Source organism: Antennarius striatus, chromosome 13 (assembly GCF_040054535.1).
Source record: "Antennarius striatus isolate MH-2024 chromosome 13, ASM4005453v1, whole genome shotgun sequence".
In the NCBI taxonomy this organism is placed as follows: domain Eukaryota; kingdom Metazoa; phylum Chordata; class Actinopteri; order Lophiiformes; family Antennariidae; genus Antennarius; species Antennarius striatus.
The window spans coordinates 18,143,445-18,168,696 of NC_090788.1; the positions used below are offsets into that span (position 1 = coordinate 18,143,445).

The window sequence follows — 25,252 nt, forward strand, 5'->3', positions numbered from 1 at the left end:
ACACTCCTACTCTATTTATTATGCAACGATCTACAATCAATTTGAGTCTCCATGATTCTTAGTTGTGGAAGTAAAATAAATTTCTACATTGCAGGATGCCAAATGTCAGGTGAACATTTTTAAGATTTTTTCTTTACTGCTTGAAAACTCAAAAATGTGTTTTTTAACTTGTCTGAGCCATGAGAAAAGTCCAAAAGTGGGAAGGTAGCTGTGGTAGGAGAAGGGGGTTTTTGTTTTGCTGAAAGAGCATAGATTATTAATATATCCCAACATTCATTCAATTATTCATTCATTTGGTTTTCTATACCTGCTTCTTCCGGTGTCTCGAGTTACGGGGTGCTGGAACCTATCCCAGCCGACTGGGAACGTCAGGCAGGGTACACTCTCCGGGCCGACGCCAGTCCACCGCGGAGCCACATGTACACAGACAAGCACGCATGCACACATTCACACCTACGGGCAATTTTGATATGATCGATTAACCTGAAGCGCATGTTTATGGAGGTTGGAGGAAGCCGGAGAACCTGGAGAGAACCCACACAGACAAGGGGAGAATATGCAAACTCCAGAGTGGGACTAGAACCCAGAACCGCCTTGCTGTGCACCAACAGCGCTACCCACTGCGCCACCGTGCCGCCTTGTGACCCAACATGCTGACAATTATTATTAACAATTTATTCAAACATAAAAAATACACTGTGTGCACAAGGAGGTTTTCTTTATTGTGAGCGTGTCTGTGCAATAGTGGGAGTCAGAGAAAGGGAAAGAAATCTATCAAACTGACATTTAAGGCTTGTAGAGTCATGTGCTGCTCAACCAAACAAGTGGAAGTCCCTGAGCTCATGGCTGGTGCTCACACATCTATTTTAATTCTGCTGCTCACCGTCAGTGTTGCCTGACTAACATGTGATCAATATAGGCAGGCATTCATAATTATGATAGATTGTATTTCTCTGAGCATGAACGTAGTGATGTGGGGCAGGGGGTTTGTGACATGCTTAGTGGGACGGGAGGACTGTTCTCATTAGTCACTGTTTCACTTCATTCTTGTTCCCTGAAAGTCTTCTGTGCAGTCGGTTTTCCTTCTAAACCACCGGATCATTCAAATACAACAGCGAAAAAATGACCTCCAAATGTTGTGATGCTCATTAAATTCTGGAAGATTCTACACGAATCTCATGTAGACATCTTTATATATTGTAAATTATTTTTAATTCGGTCTAAATCTTTGGAAAGAAGTTTTTTCAGCTCTGATTATAAGACAGGAAGTAATCAGCATTCACTGGATCTTTTCAGTCTTTTCTCAAAGTATTTATTTCCTTTTGTTTGTGATATTACAAACATCTCTTTATGTGTGTGTGTGTGTGTGTGTGTGTGTGTGTGTGTGTGCGTGCGTCGTGTGTGCGTGCGTGCGTGCGTGCGTGTGTGTGAATAGCACTTCTGTTTGTCAGAGAATTACATCTGGGGTCTGAGCATTCTTATAGCTTAGTTCTGCATAGAATTGAGTCCTTTATTAAGATTAATAAATTTGCTTCACTTCCATGAACTGGTACGATTTCTTTTCATAATGGAATGAGAGGCTGAGATTGAAATACTAATGCAGTGCAGTTTCAATTACATGAAAATTAGAGAATTTGTGAGGTACATAAATAAGAGTTTCTCAGTAATTCGGTGTTCCATGTGCACTCTGCTGACTTTCTTCTTCAGCATAATTTTTTTTTAAAGTCAACTCAAAACTTTTGGGATTTTTTTTTTCCCTCAAATTTAATTTGGCTTGTTTATCCAAATTTAATTTGGACAAAAAAATTGCATGTGTATGACACTTCTTTTAAATGATGTCTCTTTAATGAATAAAGGCACAAGTCTAAAGTACAAATCATGTGACGCCATCATCAGCCGCTCCCTGTGTAAAGTCATACTTTTCTGATTGATTACTGAATGTCAGATTGAGTTGTTCAGTGTGAAGATGTGAGACTCTTCAATCTACGATAAAGAGCTTCTGTCAGGGACTTCAATGCACAAAGCTGGGAGTGATTTGGTCGTATTCTAGGAGTAACATTCAATCTCAGCTGATTGTCCTGATTATATCGTGGTTACTGCATAAATTGGAATGCAAGTTGACTTTTTCAGTGGCCTCTGATGACAAACGTCAGTCTGAATAGCAGGCGTTAAGCAAATGTACTTTTAATTCAAACATCATTAATAGATTTAGCCTTTTATTGGTATATGTAGCCCTTTTACCAGTAAAAGACATGCTAAATAGGCTGTAGATACATAAGAAGAGAGTCTTTTGAAAACCAGGTGAGGCTATGTTCAGGTGTTATAGCTTTCACTGCACTGACAGAATATGTTTTAACACCTTGGTGTGCTTATATTTTGAAAGGAATTCATGCCAGGTGAGTGACACTAAAAGGTGACTGCATGGTTCTAAGAGTTAAAAGAGCATTCTATTGAGGTTTCAGTTCAGTTGTCACCCCTGACATTTACATCGAGAATGTTCCACCATCCAGGTAACAAAGCCATGGAGGCATGATCCCTGTTTTGTACGATGCAGATGGAAGACCAGCCAAAGACCTTCGGATCGGATGACCTTAGGGATTTGGATACATTCCTGATGTATGATGGCATCCTGTCATTTATTCCCTTAAAAAATATTTTGGATGTTGAAATAAATAGTTTTGCATACATAGATGCCAATTAGACTTCCAGAGCAGCGTTCAGAGCGTGCGGCAGACGTCATGAAGACTAACATGAATAATACTATTTCAGGTGTTGTTTTAGGTGAAAGGAAATATTACTTGTACCTTTCTCCAGATCATGAGGATGAAATTAATTCAATCAATCTTTCTTATAAAAGAAAAAAAGAAACACAAGACACACACCTTGATTCTTCAAGTACGACAGTCTTTGGGAAGTGAGGCTTAAGCTTTGGGAATTGGAAATTTTCAGCAGGAATGCACCTACTCAAAGCCAGAATGTTTTTGTTGTGCTCAGTTTGATGATACAAAAACAACAGAAAAAAAATGTTTTCTACACTGACAAGCAAACATGACTGAATAACTCAAGCAAAACATTTGCCAATCAACACACAGTAGTGCCAGTAAAAACATGCAGATTATTTCCTCTGTTTGAGTGGACTCCAACAGGCACTTTTGATGCTGTGCTGCCACTGTTTGCATTTATCCACTAAATAACATGCAAGTCACACTTGTTTGGTTTATAAGTGCAAATCAAATTCCACATGTCACTCACAAGCATCCAGTGAGACCAGTGTTCAGATCTGAAATCTATTTTTTTTATTTAGACTGCAGGAAATTATTACAGTCAACAGTAGCCAGAATAAGAGACGCTCTGATCATGACTCAGTCCAGGCAGTTGCAGGTATCGCACGTTTTCTTCTGTCATTAAATTTCATGTAAAATATACTTGAATTATGATTGATCCATCAATTCATTCATTCATTCATTCATTCATTCATTCATTCATTCATTCATTCATTCATTCAGTCAGTCACTGAGGTTTACTTAAGACATGTAAAGAAAAGAACAAATGAACCAAAATTGAAATGAAATTAAATATATAAATCAATCCATTATTAGAAGAGGAGGTACTGCAACTAGAGGTTTGTGGTGCTTAATCCAGCAGTTATTTCTTTACTTTTAATTATTTAAGAACTATTACAATTGCATTTATTATTTTTGTAAAACTAATTACAGAACAGCTTCAGATCAAAGATTTTTACAAAATATGTTAATGATGAACTTCAATAAATAAACTGCATTCAAAATGCACGTTATGAAGAAGAATGCAATAAAATTCACATTGAAATTTTCATGGCAAATACGCCATTTTATTTCTGTCTTAACTTTTTTTCACACGGAAATTTGTGTGATCATTTGTAGGTTACAGCCGTGCCTTCATTTTCCTTTATAAATGAACTGACACTAGATGATTTATCTGACCAGATACAGCCGATGTCGGTGGGCTAACAGGGAAATGTGTAGTGAGCCTTGTGAGTGCATTCTTGTCAAAAGCACTTGGCTGAGTGACGGCATTTTACAGAGGTGCAGAAGAAGCAAGGAGATGATCTGGTGGGAAAAAAATCCAGTTGCTATGAGAGTTCAGGCCCTACCATTCCACTGCATCTTGTCTGGAATGTGCTATCTTCTCTGAGTGAATGGGCTAAAAGTATTTTGCAAATGTTCTGAGCTGGAAGTGAGCTGATGGTAGCTGTTTTTAGTCCCGGTGGACTGTTTAGAAATGCCGTACATATACACTTTTTTAACATCCATTTTTCTGACCTGGAATGAGACCCAATTCAAATGTATACAAGAATAAACCACTCAACCTGCTCCTCAAATATCTAACATTATGTTAGACATGAGCAAAATTGTCAAAAGTAAACACTCAGATGAGACCGAGTGGTGAATGTGTGTATGCAGCACAGCGGTCTGTAAGGAGGAGGTAGATTTTGGTGCCTGCCTATTATCACAAAGAGACGCCAGCAGAACTCCTTCATCTCTAGTACAGGTATTGGCACATTTTTTTCTCAGCTGATACTCGCTCTCATTTAAATTACATCCGGCTCATTCTGATCCAGCTTGTCCCAAAGAGTCTTTAATAACAATACTAGAGAAAGAAAAGCAGTGCATTCTAGTTGTAAATGTTGGCACAGTGCACCTTATTGCTGGACCAAGATGCAAGGAGCTGCAACTAACCTTGAGGGAAAACGATGAATACATATGAAGTTAGAAATGTGTCCATGACACAAGTAATGATCACATCATGCATGTAGAGGATGGAGAGGAGGGAATGACTCCAGTCTGCACCTTGGCAGAGCAGTGATATCTTTGGAACGGGACGTGGTTGGCAATCTCACTGTTAAAGAAATCAATAATCAAAGACAAAACAAAGATTCTCTCTCCTCAGTGGACTGACTCCCTCCCAACAGTCTGGGCACGGCATAAAGCAAGATTATTCGTACCATATTTTTAATGATTTTTGAATGATTGCCTCCGCTGAGGATATTACACGATTGGTTTGGTTTGTTTGTCTTTTTGCATGTTTCTAGCTCATTATTAAAAAAGTGAAAAGGGTGTGAACATCTGATGGTGATTGTCGACCACGGAGTCACAAAATAATATCAGAATTGTGTTAACAAAAGTTTGTTGTTTCAATAATTAAGTCTGGTGGGGGGGATGTCAATTTGGATAAGGATACTTCTGACTTGATCACACCATGAAAATAAGTCATTGTATTTATTTGTTAAGAAGATGCCTTGTCATTTCCTCTTTCAAATTTTCATGGGAGCAAGAATTTTGATATTGACTTAAAGGTCAATTTAAAACATACTATTTAACTCAACCAACAGTTTAAGGGTCTTTTACTGCCTAAACCAAGTGTCTGTATATCACATCTATCTATGTTTGGCAGATGCATGCTATATTTGTTGAGTTTTGCTTAGAAAACACAGTGAAGAGTGTCCGTGTTTACATATAAGCTTTATTTGGTGTTCTGACTCATGGATATCTCTGTGGTTTGTCATCATTTGAATATTTATGACTACAATATGCCAATAATGTTACGGAGCTTTCTTTTCATTGGAACTCAGATGTTTCTTTTCTCCACCATGAAGTGAAATAGATTTAAATCATATCAAAAAAAAATTCAGTAGTGGACTGAAGAACGAAAGGAAAAGCAATACAGTATATTCCTAGTGTGTACTGCTTCCAGAAGCAGCTTTCATATTTGAAATTTATCCTTTTCAAGTGTCACTGGATGTTTACTTGCCCTTTGTGCTGCATTATTGTCACATAAGGTATAAGTAATGTTTCTGTTAAGCTGTTGCTGACCTGAGAAGTTCACAGGACTTGAGAAAAAATGGCAGAAACACGTTATTTAAAGAGGGGTTACAGAATTTGAATGTGTGAGGATTTCAGGAATAAGAAGAGCTGAGCACAGGCGAAGTATCTGCAGTGTTTCCAGACAGTGAAGGTTCACCTCGGTACCCCGCTAAGAGGGTGTTGAGCACGGGCAGAGAGGCTTGCTGTTCCCCTGTCTGACTCTGTCACACTCCTCCCTATGGGCGTCCGCCTTGTGTCAGCAACATTAATTACTACACCTCATCTCCTGAAAGATTAATGACGCCTCCAATCTTCTAGTATTTATCATCCAATCTACTCATTTACATTCTGCTGTGCATAGTGTGTATGTGTGTGTGTGTGTGTGTGTGTGTGTGTGTGTGTGTGTGTGTGTGTTCTGATGTTTCTGATTGTATGCGTGTGTGCGGCAGCCACAGCTGATGTGTGTACCCTCCAAATTATTACTCAGTGTATTTGTGATTCCCTTTTTAGGCTGTTTGTGTGGATTGCAAGATGAAGTGAAAATACGCAGAAAACATATCATGCTGTTAACTTATTTGTTTTTCTTACAACCTGTTGGGCACAAAGCTTCCCCTCGACTCAGCTGTGAAGCTCTACCTCGTGACACTCTGGATTGGCTCTTGCTTCTAACATTTCCTGGTTCATATTTATTGATTAATTTGATATTTTTTGTTCAATATGTCGTGTTGATTTCATTAGTGGCCCAAATATGCCTCAACAGATGACAAATATTTTAACAGTATAACTAAATACAAAATGGTAAAGAGAAAAGACACTGTTCTAGTTGGTGCATGAGGATGGAAGGTTTTGGTTGCATGAGGATGGAGGGTTTTTGGTTATATTTCCCCATTTTTCCCTCTTTGTTGCTTGAATGTGTTTTTGTTGTGTGAGTTGGAGCTACAGCACCCCACCATTTCTAGCAGTATTACTCTGGTTCAATAGAACCTCAAAGTTTAACCCCCACTGCTACACTGCTGTTTGCCTTTTTCTTATAAATGTACAGTATTAATATTGAGTGTGTTGCATAATCAAATTTCAGTGAAGATATTGCGTCCCATGGCTCCCCAAAATCTCACATCCCAAATTTGAAGTTGATCAAACGAACAGTTGTCAGAATAGGGGAATTAGAAACAAGCAGATATATCTTGCATTTTAGCATGATGTCATTTGATGCACCGCATTAACTCATTACAGATATTCATAGAATAGCAATTGAAGCCAGAGGCAACTTTCACACACATTTTAGACATTATGGCAACAAAAAGAACAAAGCGTTATGTATGAAGTCGGGAGTGGCTGTTTCTCTCTATCATTCTCCGGTATCTGATGTAATATTTATAATATAACTTCTTTACTCCCTGCTTCTCTGATCCACACATCATGACCCGGTGGTTCACTCATTTGATTCAGATCAGAGTGAATCACAGCACAGTTGAAGGACACTGCCCTGTCGAATAATTGTGTATTTTAAGTAAAGATCAAGACTCAGATCCACTTCAATCAGCTACCATGGGACAGCAGCAGTCCAGTCCACTGAGACTTGGCTTGGGTGAGTGGGTCAAGACAGCGTGTGTGTGTGTGTGTGTGTGTGTGTGTGTGTGTGTGTGTGTGTGTGTGTGTGTGTGTGTGTGTGTGTGTGTGTGTGTGTGTGTGTGTGTGTGTGTGTGTTTGCGTAAAAAAGAGGAATTAATGAAGTTCTTCTTTGTATGTCTGTTTGAATGCAGTCCATATGGGGTGAATCTATTCAGACATTGAAATTATCACTGATTGTCATGAACAGTACCAGATTTATCCTTGTCTCCATTTACTCCTCAAGTCAGCAAGTGTTTTCAGTAATGTCATAAATATAAACAAAATGTGAAAATATCCACGCAACATGCTTCCTGCCAAAACTTCAGTTATTAAAATACATTTTTTCCCAGCCTCATGTCTTTTTCTCTACAATTCCTCGTAATCAAATTGTCATCTGGTAGAAATATAGAGATAATGAGGATGTGGTGTAGAAGGGATGAAAAAAAAAGTCAGAAAAAGGGATAAACACATCTAAAACAGAAAAAAAATACACTCCTCTTCATTTTGCTGTGTAATTGAGCATGACATGGCATGGAGTCAGGAGTTGCAAAAGTATTTGTGCTGGGAAAACACTTGAGACTGGCTAACAATAAGTTTTAAGGATGTAATCGCCAGATGGAGAGTTTAGGGAGACATCTTCATTTGATTACACTGAGAAAAGCTCAAATCCAGCCGGGAGAGAACATTTAAATGTCCTTCTGTCAAAGATGACAGTTGTGTACTGCATTTTTTAAATTATTCTTATTATCTCTGATTATCTAAAGCATGGGATGAGAAGAATCAGTGTGTTAATTGATTGAAGAGTCATTAATTTACATGATAATATGATGGGGGAAAAAAAGCTTAACCCCATGTGACAGATGACAGATGATGATAAGCAACTTAATTACCAGGTAATTGATGCAAGTGGCAATATTTTGTTGGATATTGTAGTTAAATGTGTGTGTATTTTGCTAGTGTTGAACAAAAACAGTAAATGAAAGCAACATTAAAGTAAGATACAGATCCTTCTGAATCTGTCAGCATTACCATTCTGCAATATTGAAAGACGGAAAGTGCTGGTAGCAAAATGCTTAAGGATATACTTGTTCATGTCTTCAATGGAAAATACTGTGTTCGCTCTGTAGTGTTCTTATGTTCCGCATCAGTTTTAAACTATACAGGCATATTTGAAGAACTGCATGTATGACTGTGGACTGTTTTAAGTCCACAGTCATACCAGAGAATAAGGTTAATTAATGCAGCTCACCAGTGTTCATTCATTTTTTGACAGTTTAAGGGTTCTGCATGAATTGACTGCCACCACTTAACCCTACTAAATGTTTTCAGATCCAGTGTGGGCACTAAAAAATTCAATATTATTTATTTAATAGCAACAATTAAATATTTTGCCATAGTGCATTATGGTTCCAATATTCTTACAGAATCACACAAGATATTCCCAACTAACCTTGGGCTGAGAAATGGCTGTGAAGGGAGAGGCAGTGGCAAATAGGAGTATTAATCACAAGACAACCTCACCAACACTCCCCCATTCCTGTCTTCCTCCCACAGGCCTACACATACACACACACACACACACACACACACACACACACACACACACACACACACACACACACACACATACACATACACACACAATCACAAACACACGCACAGTTTAACAGGAGGCTTTAGTCACATCCATGATGGAACTCCCACCCAAACAGAACCAATCATTCTCAGCAAGGCAATGAGATCCCTGATGAGCAGCATCAATAGTAATCATAGAATTGGCCATGACGGTGATGGATTTGTATGCCTCTTTGCCCTCATTACAGGTCTATCTGATAGCTTAGCTCCACTCATACTTACTGGTTTAACTCATAAATTTTGTAGATATAAATTGTATATCTCACTGGTAAATGGAAAAATGTCATGGCTTGATTTACTTCCAAATAAAACTGTGAAATAAATGTTTTTGCCAAACTTCTGTACTTTGCTCCAGTGAATGCTAGAAGAACCTCACCAGTAACCCATAACTAGTAATGGTCTTGCCAGTTCATAATATATCTACATATAAAAAAGTTTAATTAACTGTAAAATCATTTAACCCATCCTTTTAAAACATGATCAACTTGGACAACACTTGGTTAAATTGACATCATCACAGTTTTACTCAACAATTATAGATATGATATAATTTGAATCAAATATTGGTATTCAGGTCATATTTTTACTTTTGGTATGATGACTCACCTGCACTGAGACATTTATCTGGTCGCGGACGAGTGCAGAGGATGTCTGAAAGTTAAACTGAACTGTTGGGCAAACAAATGCTACCGCTGTGTCAAGATTGTTGCTGTGCAAGTTTGTGTGTGTATGTGTGTGTGTGTGTGTGTGTGTGTGTGTGTGTGTGTGTGTGTGTGTGTGTGTGTGTGTGTGTGTGTGTGTGTGTGTGTGTGTGTGTGGTATCAAGGGTATTGTAACCTTTGTTATTGTGGCATGCAAATAAGAACATTAGGGTGCAAACATTACCCTAATTGGTCATTTGATTCCTTTTTTTTCCCCAGGTTGTGTGTGCAGATTAAATTGAACCTGCTATGAAGCACAGGGGGCCATGCTCAGCGAAACACACATGGCAGGGGTCATCAACTCCATTTGTCCAAGGGCCAGACTTTTTTTTATTTTTTATAATCAGACAGGTGTGGGGTGCGGGGCCTGGGCTTTCTAAAATGAAAACAACCGCGAAGTGACCTCACCAAAGAAAATCTACTTTATAAATGCTAGGGTGAGACAGGACTCAGCACAACAGTTGACCATCAAAATAATTCATGCATGTCCTTTTCGCACAAATCACACACAAGTGGGAGAATAAGATGTGTATAGCTTGACGATACCATCAGATAATGAAATTGTAATCATTATATAGAATCAAGAATGCAGATTCACTTTACTTTCATTGACTTAAAACGGACAGCATTGTAAAACCTCCAGTACAGTAGAGGGCAGTATACTTTGATGCACCTCACTTTCATCATGCAAATGATGCACCCCACGCAACAATCAATTATTGAGACATCCATCATTGCTGATGACATTTAAGACTTTTTTTAAAAAACAGGTGTGCAGAAATTACATGTTAGGAATGTCTTTGTGAATTCAAACTTGAAAAGTATCAATTTTCATATCACCATTGGAGAAACAGGTAATTATTAGTCATAAAAAACAACTGAAAACAGTCCATGCACTGCATCCCTTTAGAATAAAACAGACACACTCAAACATACAGGCATTATGATTCCTTCAGTGGAGCAATTAGTGACAAACACCAGGTAATCACTAGTCGCGGAAATATTTTTAGATTCCAATTATCTGGTGGTCCTGCTAGGAGGGCTCGGCGTGGCACCTACCCCTGGATGAGTAGGATATATGAATATAGTGCTCTTAATGTTCTCTTATTTATACATTTATACGGAAATTGACAGGCAAAGTGTTTGATGGAATGAATTAGGCGCAGTGAATAGAGACAGAGTTTATTAGTCAGGTTGTTATGGACCATCTTGCTGTTGTTTCCAAGGGAACGGCTAGGCATGTGTGGAGGTTGTTGCAACCCCTGAATTCTCAGGCATTACTTTTGGATATAGGCTGAAATTGGTCAGGATGTAACAGGATTGCATCTAAGCTCTTCAATTAGATACTGAAGGAGAGTTACAACTCAAATGTTGTTTTTTTTGTGTTTGTGTGTGTGTGTGTGTGTGTGTGTGTGTGTGTGTGTGTGTGTGTGTGTGTGTGTGTGTGTGTGTGTGTGTGTGTGTGTGTGTGTGTGTGTGTGTGTGTGTGTGTGTGTCTGTGTGGCAATCCTTTTGTCAGATATCTTAAGAGCCGTTTGATAATAGGTTTGAGATCTCAATGCAAGCAAAGAATGCATACCATGTTGTGGGGATGTGGTTTTTACATGAATGACTCATTCTCCCTCTCTCTCTCTCTCTCTCTCTCTCTCTCTCTCCTCTCTCTCTCTCTCTCTCTCTCTCTCTCTGTCTCTCTCTCTCTCTCTCTCTCTCTCTCTCTCTCTCTCTCTCTCTCTCTCTCTCTCTCTCTCTCTCTCTCTCTCTCTCTCTCTCTCGTCTGCCTATCTAACTCTACTTCTGTTGCCCCCTCCATCTCCCTTACTGTTTCCATATATGAGTTTTATTGAAGAACATGCTCCATGCACTCTTGTTAGCATACATAATGCATAATTTATTTCCCTCAAAGTGCTGCGCCAGATTTTCGTTTCTTCTATCCTCACATCTGTCCTTGTGGCTCAAAATGTGTGTAATTGTCTCTCTTTTTTTTTCTTTCTTTTGTCTTTCCGTCTCCCTCAATCTTTGCCCCCTCTCGTTTCAACACCTAGTCCCACGATGTATATGAAAAAAAAATCCTCTAAATTATGACTGTAAGTATGAGTACAAGAACTGATGTATAGAAAATAGGGAAATAACACATTAAAGTACTGTATATTTTGGATGTTCTTCATACTAATCATTATATGATTATGAACCTGCCAATAAAATAAATACACAAATTAAATAAAAATAAAAGGTTAATATTTTACGTTCATCAAAATGGTCATTATCAGGGAAAATAACTATTTCAGGATTTTTAAAAAATGTGTATTACTGATAAAACATACAGAAAGCAATGAGATGACCTAACATCCTTGCTAAACAGAGTGGTTGGTTGTTTCTCTGTCTGTCTGTCTGTCTTTCTGTCTGTCTCTCTGTCTGTCTGTTATGCTATGATGTCTCTTGACTGACTTTAATGAGACTTGAGAGGATGATTGATTTCAGCATTCTGACATTAAAAGATGAATGGTGAGTGGTGCAGCAGACCATTGCATTTTGAGTTTCCTAATTTGCTCCCTTGAGTCACATCAATCCAGTGAAGAAATTTGTAAATGAGGTTTTGTTGCTGGGGATGACTTTGGGTGACTTGGGCAGTCACTCACTTGTACTGCAGATGTACTGTTCTTTGACAAAACTCTTTCCTTTGTCCTTAAGATTATTAGATACTTCTTTAAGTTTGGACCCGTGCTTGTACAGTGCTTACATAAGCATTTCATTGGCCGATGTAATGTTTGGCTTGGAACATTCAAGTGCTGTGAGGGCGCAATCTCACGCCTCTTTGTTCACTTCTACTAAGGTATTTTTGGATCTTTCTCCATGCCCTTGCTCAGTCTTGGTACTTTTGGGAGAGCTGCTATTCTGTGTTCTACACTTGATGAATAAAGATACATGGCTAGAAGGGTGGTGAGTACAGGCTGGAATACATAATATCTCCTCTGAGTCTCCAATTTCATACTTTGATTGTTTCAGTTGACGTTCTTTGTTGTTGTTGTTTTTATCTACAGAAGACTGGATTTTATGCCCAGTCTAAATACTGGCTTTTACTGGATTGGTGCATGATAAACCATGATTCCTGAGGTTTTGTCTTTTTTCCAAATGATGTTTCTTGATCCCCCTTTGGCTGTCGTGTTTTTTTGAGATCAACAAAAGTCAGTAGAAGTTCTTTTTAAGAAGCATTATGACAGATTTTTGCTTGTCCCTTTAAGCTTATGTCGATCAGAGTAGAAGTGCCAGTATGAAATAAAGACTTAACACTAAGAGGTGGTTTTTAGTTAAAAAATACACACTTAAATGTTAAAGCACTGTATGTACATGGGTCAAAAAAATCCAGCTGTTTTTATCCCTGAGGTGTTAACTTATTTCTACTTTCACTACAGAAATAAAGCAAATGTATACCGTTTTTTGTGATGTCTTTCTAAACATGTTGATACAATAATACGACCCAACAATCACTGTACTCAAGGAGCTAGCTACAAGCAGTTACCTGAAGAATGATATAATCAATCATTAGGCGCAATCTAATGCTTTTACTCATACATCCTACATAGATGTCTTGGGCTTTTAATTGTGAAATGCTCCAGTATAAGTAGTGCCCCCTGAGCACTAACACACACAATGTAAACATACAACTGTATAGCAATTATAAATCATTAATAAGTCACTGTGAATGACACCATTTTAAACTGGTTTCTATTAATCTTTTGAACATTTTCATAAAAAAATCATCATATTATATATTTTTAAGCATTTAGTTAATGCATGTATTAAAATTTTCTATCCCTCTACGATGTTCCTGTATTGATTATTTTTCATCGAGAGTAGGCTGAGGCCGACAAAAAAGTATTAATTTCATCGGCTACATATTCATATTTACTTTCATGAGACCGATAAACTCCTTTTTTTTTGGACTTAGATTGCTTTATGTTTATTAAATAAATGCACATAAGTGAGGCATATATTCTCTTACTATTGATAACCTTTCAAATCAGAATGTTCTCAGGGTTTAAATTTGCAGTTCATGTTTGTTTTTTGTTTATCTCATTATTCCTTAGGTGTTCCACAAAGCAGGGTTGTTTTGTCGTGTCTGTTTTTCTTTCAAGGAATACATCTTTTGTGAATATATTTGTGGTAACACCAGAAATCATCAATCAAGTGTTGGACATCAGTCATTTGAATTTGTAATTCTGTGAACTCACACCTGATTCATGCAAATTTCATGATCACAGCCATGAACATGATTGATTGCTTGATTGATTGATTGATTGATGCATGAATGCATCTGGCAAATTATTATTGTTTTGATAGTAAAAGACAAAAATATTCCACATTGGAATGATTGTAAAACCTAAAATCTGTGCATTCAGGAATGGGAAGAAATGTGTTGCCAGCTGTCACAAATAGTTATTAAAAAACATGGAGAATTATATAATAAGATAACAAGTAAACTGAATTCCCCTGCTGCGGAGGTCTATTCGAAAAAATTACCAGAATTAGAAAATGAAAGACTTAGCTGTCTGCCGTGCTAACCCAAGCAGTCTATCTAGAGGAGAAGTCAGTAACTGCATTATCTGCTAAGGCAAACCAAAACTTCAGCCCTCCAAAAGAAAAAAATAATCCGACAGGTTTATGTTCTTTTTTCTGCATAGCCATAATTCAGACTAATAGTCTGAGCCACTGTCTAATTTAAATTTATGGTGGTGACAAAGACATAAAGAAAATGCTGCTCACATCCAACCATGGCATAATCAGCTTCACCAGGGTCACATTTAGACCAGTGAATGCTTTGGAAATGTTTTCATTTTGGCTTTTTGCCTCCTGACTACCAAATACTACAGAAATATGTCACAGTTGATTCCAGTTCTGGGTTTTGGGAAATGTCCCTCATCTGCACACCCTTAAAGTGAGAGTTAATCCTTGTCTTCATGTCTGGCTGCCGGGCCTTAATCCACTGACTCTCTTTACTCTTTACTCAATCGCTGTTTTCAACCCCAAGCTTAATCCAACAAATGCTACTCTCAGTGCCAATTCTCTTACTCTCCCTCACAGTCTATCAGAAGACGCACACACACATAAAGGCATTAGCTCTTTTTGTTCTCTTCAAATTGATTTTGTTATAGTGTTTTGCTCATATTGCATAGCCTGATGGTATCGGTTAATTTGTTTTTGTAGCATTTGCAAAGCACAAACAGTAATAAAGCATGTATGAGATGCAGTGGAAACAGAGACCCCAGGTTGTATATATTTGACTGTAGTTCCTGTGACTAGGGATACAGCTGTAGTAGAAAAAGAACAACAAATGAGGAGTTGTACATTTCTTACGTAAAGACACAAATGCTTACTTTTGTCTCTGAGACCCCAGCATAAATTTTGAAGTCAGGCAAGTGAGCAGAAACAACTATAACTGATCAGCATATGAATACTTTTCGCTTTTGAAATGGCAGGAGTTTGAGCATTTAAATTTCTGCACGTCGCCCTAAACTAACAAAACTCTGACATGTATCTGATTCAGGGTCATATTAAAGTGATTTAAATGCAATGTAGAAAAAAAATCTGATTCTTTAAAGCCACAATTAAGCAAAACAGTAAAAAGAAAAAAGAATTGAGTTTGTCGTTGTGAACATGTGCCAAGAAGGCTTGTAGATTAACACGTTGCAGCTTGTTAATGCTCACACACTAGGGGAGCTGGGATAAGGTGAGGAGGACTGCTGGTTAAACAAGGATGTTGCATAGAACTGCAGAGGTTCATACGCATATTTGTATGCATGTGTGTGTGCGTGCATGCATGCTTAGGTGTGTGTGTCTGTTTATTGAAAAAGCAGGTAGGCGAGTCTTCTGTGAGTGTTGGGCTGTGAAACAGCTGTCTGAGACGATGACTCTGATGAAGATGGATGAGATGGCAGCACAGAGAGCTGCCCACTAGTCTTGGTACTTTCTGGCCATAGGCAAAGAAAACTAAGCAAACTTTCCCATAAACACACATGCACACACACACACACACACACACCCATTATGTTAAACTCTTCCTCTCATCCTACATTGAGAATATCTCCTTTTGCATGCATTAAAAAAATTGAGCATCATCGAGAGCTGCAGAAGCAATGCTGTGTTGCTGAACTGGCAGCAAGAAAGAATGGCTGCTCTGAGATTAGCTTAATCTTAAAATCCTAATGCCAGGTTGGTCTGCGCCAGTTGACACAGAACCAGATTCTCCCTAACATATACACTGTGTGGTTATAAACACACACAAACACACATATAACTGTGCATACATGCTGCGCGAGCCTTATGCATACTGTATTTTCAGAATTTATTTGTGCTGTCTTTGAGGAGACAGACAGAGAAAGTCCTCTGCATGGGCACATCATATGGATGATCCAAGAAAAATACCTCTAGAATTTGATTTTTTTTTAACTTGGGCAGCACTGTGACACAGTGGGTAACATTGTTGTCTCAGACCAAGAAGGTTCCTGGTTAGATTCCACCTGGGGCCTATCTGTTTGATGTGTGTGTGTGTGTGTGTGTGTGTGTGTGTGTGTGTGTGTGTGTGTGTGTGTGTGTGTGTGTGTGTGTGTGTGTGTGTGTGTGTGTGTGTGTGTGTGTGTGTGTGTGTGTGTGTCTGTGTGTGTGTGTGTGTGTGTGTGTGTGTGATCTCTCCTTCAAAAACATGTGATTTAGGTGAATTGATCACTCTAAATTCTCCAGAGTGTGAATGTTTGGCTGCCATTGTGTGGCCCTGCAATGAACTGGCAACTTGTCCAGGGTGTACCCCACCTCTCGCCCAAAAGCCAGCTGGGATAGGCTCCAGCATAACCTGCGCCCCTTATTTTGGATACACAGCAACAAGATAGATGAACGAACGGACGGATGGATGGACGGACGACTATTTCAAAGAGTAAGAGACTTATGGACATAAGTTTTTTGTCTCCACCACATCCGGTATAGGGTTGTTGTTTTTTATTTATTTATTGCAAGGGATGTTCTATTGTTGAGAGGCAGGCAGACATATAAAAGGAGGCAGAGAGGCCAGGAGTATTCACACACACATAGTCTTCCTCAGTAACACCTGCTCATGCACTCTCACAAAAACACAGAAAGTGAGAGGAGCTGTCACTCGTCACTGCCACTCACTAAGTCACAGAGGCGTGGACAGCCACCTTGTACGGAGTGCGTTTATATACAAAGGGAAGACAAGGACAGGAGGGATGGCGAGGATGGAAGGGCAAGAAGAGTATCTGGTATGGAGCAAAACATGGCAGCATTCAAAGATGTGCAACCATTTTCAGCAACAAAAACAATTGTCTGAGAACTTTCTGCTGCTGAAAGAGGAAACTAGTTCAGATCAATATGAATACGATTCCACAAAGTCTGGGCTTTTCTTCATGCTACTTGTTCGTACTACACTATATTTTCTGACACCATTTTAATCTAATGTCACCAGGAGGCAAGGGATCGTCTGAAGTATCACTCAATATCCACTAACAGTTCACACTTCAGTCCTCTGTGGATGTTCATCTTTTCTTTCTCTTTAGTGAGGGAATAATCATTACTGAGTCTTACATCTTATCTCGCTTCCCTACTTCGTAACAAAGCAGCTTCATAACTTTGTCGTCAGTCTCACGGAGGAACACATGAAGCTCACTTAATATCATTTGAATCAAAACACATCCTTTAAATTCATCCTTTAATTGCTTTTAGTCAACTTACATTCATATCCTTTCTTTTTCTTTTCGGTAAATATTTTGGTTGGATGTGTTTAAGAACAAATATTAATAACACATTGTGATTAATCACAAATAAAAGTACAAGTTTCTTTAAAGACAACATTCATTTGAGTCATTGTTTGTCTTTTTTGTTTTTTGTTTTTTTGTGAAAGATACCAAAACTGTTAAGGGACAGAAGCCAACGATCAATTTGAGAAATATAGAATCTAGTTTTGTTTTGTATTTTTCAAATTGAAAAACATGCTGGTGCATTAAAAAAATGTTAGTTATGTTAGTTTTTGTAAGAGATTAAGAATGAAGACACAGAAAAATAAGAACAGTCATCACAACAGCCTTTTTTCTCACTTCATCCTTGTCAAGTACAACCCTTTTGCTCAGTGTGCTTACTTTTTTGGTCTTAATAAAATCAAATCAGTATATACAGACTGTATTGCTTCATACATATCTACGTTTATCTAGTGTGCCATCTAATAATTATAATCTTTCTTTGCGTTCGTACCATTTAGGTCACAGTGAAAGAACTTTTCAGCCTTTAGTGCTGCCATGTTGTTTTTCTGTACTGTGGTTGCGAGTCACCTCCACATGTGAACCCGTTAGCTACCTTGCATTCTTGCCACCCTCTTCTTCTCTCAGATTCACCAGCTGATGTGAGGGAAGGCCATCTTGTAGCACCTGCCAAGTATTTACTCCCTTTCAGGGGCTTCACTTGAAAGGCTGAACCTCATATAAGTACACTCAACCAACACTGCTTAGTAGGGACCCCTGTCTCTCGCTCTCTCGCCCCCTGCTCATGCGCCATTAATCCCCCTTCCTCTCCCTTTGCCTACTTACGACTATTTTGTTCAAGGATTACTTTCTGTTTCTTTCTCCGTCTTTCTGTCTTTCCGACATGATGTCATTCTGCCCTTTCTCTTTTTACCATTTAAAACAGGCAACATATGATTTTCAAAATGAGCTCTCTTACCACCAGTGAAACGTAATGCCACATGTCTAGATGGAAGTGGAAGTCAGGGCTGCACAGGAACATAAATGTATTACAGAATTCATCTCTTTTCCTTCAAAGCTTTTGACCTTTTGGTTATTCAGTACATTTTCAAACGCAGGATGTATCCCTCTGGTGTGTGTTTTCCTTTTTTTAAATGCACATACTAGATGTGTGCATCAGCTCACAACTACTCACAAATATCCACATGCCAGATACCTGAACTCTTTGCAAAAAGAATGAATAAAATAGGAGCAAAGCGACTCAGCGAGAGGCATTGAAAGACACAGGTTCGCTGCCAGATCTCTCTTCAGCAGCATCAGTGTGTCTTTACCAAAGTCTCTGTCCCTGGACTTTCACTGAGAGTACACACTCTTTTACTCTTTTAGAGACCTGTCCTTGTAGGCATACACACATCCACAAAGGCACACAGTTGTGCATGGACAACTGCATCTAACCTAACTGCATCTGCTGTACAATGTATTTTAGCTATAAATAAAGACACACTGTGCAATGAGATTTACTCTATTGCAAATAAATTTACAAAAAGACATGTGGAACCTTGGGTAAGAATTAACCACGTTTCACGTGTCAGTTGAACTATATATTGTAATTATATATATATATACATTTATATAAATTGGAAGTTGGTGTGTGCGTGTGTGTGCGTGCGTGCTTGTTTGTGTGCGCGTGCGTGTGCATGTGTGTATACCTACATTCTCTTGTTGCTGGTTTCTGAATCAATACTTAAAAACCTCCTGGGTTTCTTTACTCTGCTTGTGAAGCAGTTATGAATTGTGAAGTCTCAGCTGACTGAGCCTCTGACCCTGAAAATCACCTGCTGAATAGAGAAGACCACTGCTGCAACCATATTATAGTCCCAGTGAACTAAGTTTGAATGTTGTTCACTTCTCTTAATATTTGATTCTCCTAAACGACCCCAATCTGAAAGGTGTGAAATTCAAGAATGAAAAAACAAGTATATATCTTTCTTTTATATTTATTAATGTATTCTGAAAACATGAAAATGAAAATTTTAGAAATAATATCAAACTAAATCTGGATGCACTCATGAACATTTTGCATTTACATTTTACATTCCCTTACTGATGCATAATGATACTGATGCTGTGCATTAAATTTTCCTGATATTACAACAAACAAACAAAAAAAGAGAAGAATATCAATTTAGTATTTGCAGATCCTTAATTGTCGAGTGTGTAGTATTTAGTGGCATTGTAAAGTGAGTTTAGCAGCAACCAACAAATAACCCTCACCCCTTGCTCCGAAACCAAACGTTTAAGAGAGCCAACAATGGCGTCTAAAAGACTGTCTTCACTGGCAGCATTACGATTGTCTGTTCTGGACTATTATAGAAATTTCATATACCTAGGAGAAGATTCTTGCACAGGATTCTTTGTTTCACATGTTCACAAATTAATGAAAGCATCCATCCAACCAGTTTCCATAACAGCTTATCCTGTTCTTGGTTGTGGCGCCACTGGAGCCTTTCCAATCTGAAACAGAGTACGAGTTCATTACTGGACTCATGGAACACATAGAAAGACAAATAACTTACTGACAACTACCTGTACATAATTTTAGATTGGAAGCTGGAGTACCTGTATCAAAAACACTAGGACCAAACCCCACAGTGATGCTAAGGTGGACTTGAACCCACAATCTCCTTGCTGTGAGGTACTAAATTTAAATTGTGTGTCTGTGTGTATGTGCATTGTGGTACGTAGGCTCGTTTGTCTTTACACACGAGTGTGTGCGTGCCACTCGGCTCACCAGTTTGCTGGATAAGAGGAGCAGTGGGAAGCCTATGAAAGCTTAATGTGCTGCTTCATATTTTAAAAGAAAGTGCATTAGGGGCTCTGTGCCCCCATCAGTCCTCTCACAGCATCTCTCTCCTGCCTGCAGCCCTGCTTGCAATCTCTCTCAGAACCAGCGACCCCAGCTCACTCCACCTCTGTTGCAAGCAATGAATGCAGTCACGAATGAATGGATGTGCATTTAGTTGGAAATTTCCTCTCAATAGCTCAGTTCAAGTAAGGAAATGCAGCATAAGTGAGTCAATGTGTTCATAACAATGAGCAGTGGACTGGACGGACAGTAAGGTTTCTATTTAAATATCATTTCATACAACATGAGGAGCTGAGCTGAAAAAAAAAACAGCAATAACAGAATTCATCATAGTAAGTCCAGTTCTGGATCATCTAATGGTGTTATAAACAGATAAATGTATTTGACAGGCACGTTCTGAATTGGGAGCCAGCATGTGAGTTTCTTTCCTGTCAGTGACTCTGTGTTTGTAGGTCATCTTCTATAGTGCTATTTATGGGATAAAGATGAAAGATAAAACATAGTATAAATGTACCACACATTTAAAAAAAGTCAAGAGGTGACAGAAGTGTCTTTTTTCAGCAATATCTGTTTAGTATTAGTGAAATTAGCCAACTTAAAATAATGGATACATTACCCAGCTGAAGTTTTTTGTTTGCTTGTTATTTTCAGGAATGGATGAAGACAAAAATCCATTTTTTTTTCTAAAAATATTTTTGTCTTTGTTTCTTTGTTCATAATTCAGATATACAGAATGTCACTGAAACACACACAACAATCTGATTGGAATCGCTGTGTGTTTTTGTTTATACAAATATATTGCCAAATCACAGCATGGCAAGACAAAACGATCAGCAAGGAGAGATGACCCTGAAAATGTAATGTCTTCCCATGGTCCAGATCAAAATGTCACACATACCATTCCTACTAGCATGTCCATTTCTGCTTGAAAACCATGAGTTGTCTCACAAATATGACCTTTCGTGTTGTGGGTGACACAGGTGGCTCAAACAGAAGGCATCACTGTGCACATACTGTTGTTTTTATTTATAGATTTATTCACTTTAGAAATACTGTAGCTTCAGGTCACTTGGGGTGATGAATGTGAATTTTCAAGATGATCAAATGTGATCTAAACATTAAGAATTTAAATGTGAGCATATAAATGAGTTTGCAGTACAGTGGTGTACCAACCAGCAGACTGTTTCATATCTTGCTCTATTAAGTAGAATTTTAAGGTTATTTCTTGTACCATGAGTGACATAATCTCTTTTTATTAAGGTCAGACAGACCACCCTTGATATTTCTGTTAAAATGAAGCTCTGACGCTTTTAAACTTGAATTCGGAAATATTTAAAACTAATTTTTCAAGCTGTTCTTGCAGCATTGGCAGGGCTTCAAGGATCTATCATGTCATACATTGTTTGGTGCAACACTCATATAACAGCATGAGACTCCTCTCATAGAGGAGTAATGAGTTTAATGTTGTTTAATGCGGTTTCGTCTTAAGCCCCATATTTGAATCAGGGTCACGGGTTGCACTTAAGCCTATCCCAGTTGACAAGAAGCAGGGTACACTCTGGATAAGGCACCAATTCATTATAGGGCCACACAGAGAGACTGAAAGGCAGTGAGTTGGTGTCCTATCCAGGGTGTACCCTGCCCTTGTCAGTAGTCACTGGGATAGGCTTCAGCCTAACCCGTGAGCCTGATTCAAATATGCGACTGAAGACGAGACTGTATTAAACTACATGAGTTCTAAGTAGTGTTTTCTTCCTGCTGATGTCAACACTGTACATGCATTTAAAATACCATGTGTCACAAAAACAAAGCATTAAACATTGGAGCTTTTTAATGAGCTGCACTAAATTTGCAGCTATAAATTGCTTCTTAACTACAATATTGTAGAGAGCAATGCTCCTTCCGATGGTGCGTTGTGGATAGAAACAGTCAAGTGTAACTTTCTGCTATACAGGATGAGAAAAAAAGCCCCACCTCATGTTGAGATCCATTTTCCATGTTGGTTTGCTGTTCATTTTCAGTATTATAGCTGTTTTGATAAAAGCTCAGTAAGAGTAACAGCGGGATTCCAAAGCCTGTTTTATGCGATTGTGCTCCCCGTAGCTAAACCCTTTTTGTTGACACGCTGTCCGCCCAGCAGTGTGAGGTCCAGATTATTTTCAATGTTTATTCCAGTGGATCGTTCAAGTGAAAAAGGTTGCACTCATTTGTATTTGAAGGTTTCCTGTACGGCTTGAGGTCAGTTCCGTCTTGTTGTTTTGGAGCGAGTGCCAAATTCAGAAAGGTCAGTCGGTTGTTCAGCATCTTTTTGATGCGATGTAAGGGCATGCTGAAACAATGCCTGCTTTAATCAAATGAACTCATATCAAATCATAAAAAGAGTTGCACCGTCACTCTCTTGAGGAAAAGTCCCCTAAATTGTTGATGTCATTATAATGGTATTTTACTCAGCATGGTCCTGTTCATAACTGGAGAACAATTTATAGAGTTCAAGGCTGCAATGTCGGACTCATGCCCATCAAACATGTGGTGCAACATTTGTCACTCTAAAGACCAGTTCAGAGAATCTTGATTTTAGTTTAGTTTGATTTAAGGCCCTCTGAGCCTCAGCAACATTGACACTCTTGATTGTCTACGTAACGTTACATTTTAGTAGTTTGTGATGTTTAAAGTGTATGCATATTCTGAGGTTATGTATTGGTGGCATGCAGAGCACTCAGAGAATATTTCATTGAATCAGTAATCAGCTAAAATACACTTAAAATACACACAAATCTTGATTCTATGCTCCATTGTGGTTTATCCAACTGAGCCTGTAAGCTTGTGAATATGATATTGTGATTTACACTGAGATCTGTTGGATCAGTCAAACTCCCATGTTAACAAAGCTGTTCTCTCTCAAATATTACTTTCAAAGACCTGAATCAGTTAGCCACTTGTCATTGTAGCTGCTTCTGTCCATTGTCCGTGGCAAAAAAGATTGCTGTTAAAAGGTCATGTAAGTCCTGTGGGTCTGACTAACACCAACTAGCACCAATTAACTGATTCAAGATCCTCATGTGGTTTGAAAACACTGTGACGGACACCTCTTATTCTATGTTTAAGGTGGACATTTTAGCAAAAGTTGTGTTTGGTTATTCGATCAAATGCTTCTTTAATTCCAGCCTCAATTAGCTTTTAATGTGCCTTTTTAGCCTGAATCTGTCAATGAAACTTCATTGGTTTTGCAAAGGGTGATCGGGACCAACATCATGGATTCCCTATGCACAGAATTAGCCTCACAGTCATCGCTTCCCCCTCGTCCTGCATCACAGTCTCCCAATTACCCGAGTCAGTGTGGCTGAATGCGGAACAAAGGCTAATTTGAAGCATGTCACCAGCTAATTTGTGACATGTGGGTAACTCTTTGAAATGATAGCACACATAGTCAGTCGGGTGCCATGAATGAATCAAGCTGAGAGGAAACAGTTCTCTACTTTGATGGCATTAGAGGCTTTTGTTCAACTTTGCTTTCTAGTGGCACACAGGAGCTGGACTCCAGCTTTATGAATAATCGAAGAGGAGAGGATACTTATCTGCTGATCAATTTCAGCTGGGTGAAGGAGAACTGAGGGAAACATTAGTTCCATGATCTTTAAGATCATTAAGAGATGTGCAGCATATTTGTGCACAAACAACTACATTCTTGCATCGTTGATAATTCAACTAACAATTGAGTGGCACCAATTTTTCCCATTTTAGTGTTCTCATTTACAAATATAAAAATTACTACTAATAATAGTGTTTTCCACTTAAGGTTTTCTCATCAGTCTTGATCTGGGAGGTTGATGTATGATTTCAACCCTTTTTTTTGTTATTGATGTGGGGAGCAGTAGTGGCTTACAAATGTCTTGAACCAAATGAGTTTGAGGTTTTGTTCTCATCTCCTTCAGCTCAATATTCTCTGTAATTAGCTGGAGAGTCTCTGGGCAGGGGAAGCGCACAGAGGCCTTAATACCTAGACGTGACCATGAAAAGAAATTCTTCGTCAGTCTTGAAACGTTACATGTCTTCCTCCTCCATGGGCCAGGTGACCTACCTCATCCTGAGTGAGAAGGGTCTTGCCCTGATCAAACCATAGATAAAATTTGATTCTCTATGAGTTCTATCAGAGAATAAAATCTCTCCGGTAATCATTGAATTATGTACACTGTATACATTCATGTCGTGTGTTTAAATTCTTAGTTTTGATAGCAAACAGTGTAGAAAAATGGAAACAATGATTCTAAATAAATCATGTTTGTCTCCCATCGAGAATAATACACAGTATGTTATTTGTGCAACTTAATGTATTTTTCTAAGAGCACTGACTGCAAGGCACGAGGGTCTTGTGCAAAACTACATTACTTCCACTAAGACATTCATTTTTAGATGGTTTGCAATAAATACTATCAAGACCAAAATGCTTTTGCCATTTTCTAGCTCCATAATGGAGCTGATTTTGTGCTATTTTCTACCAAATAGTCTCAAATGGCAAATATTTGATTTTGTGGCAACAAAGACATGAATTCAAGTGAAGTGAACTTGCTAAGGTCAAGTTCTTTTCATCAAACAGATGAATGGTGAAATGAATTAAATCAGAAAGAAGAAACAAAAATGATTGCAGATTTTTGTCTTTTAACTTTGAACTATGATTATCTGGCCAAATATACATTACTTTTATAATTCAAATTAAATCGCAAAAAGTATAACTATCAAGAGTTGTTGTTTTTTTTTATTTTATTTTACTCATTAATACTGACAATACAAGCTTCTCCTGTTTGCCAATCGTACCTTTTCAAAGTCCTGTGTTGAGTCAGTGCCTGAAGACCCACAGCC

At 38.4% G+C, this 25,252-nt stretch overlaps 1 protein-coding gene across 3 annotated transcripts in view; it reads left to right on the top strand.

Moving 5' to 3' along the window:
• Positions 1 to 25,252, top strand: part of cadm2a (cell adhesion molecule 2a) — a 209,510-nt gene that overhangs the window by 84,994 nt on the left and 99,264 nt on the right. The gene's annotated exons all lie outside the window — the stretch shown is intronic.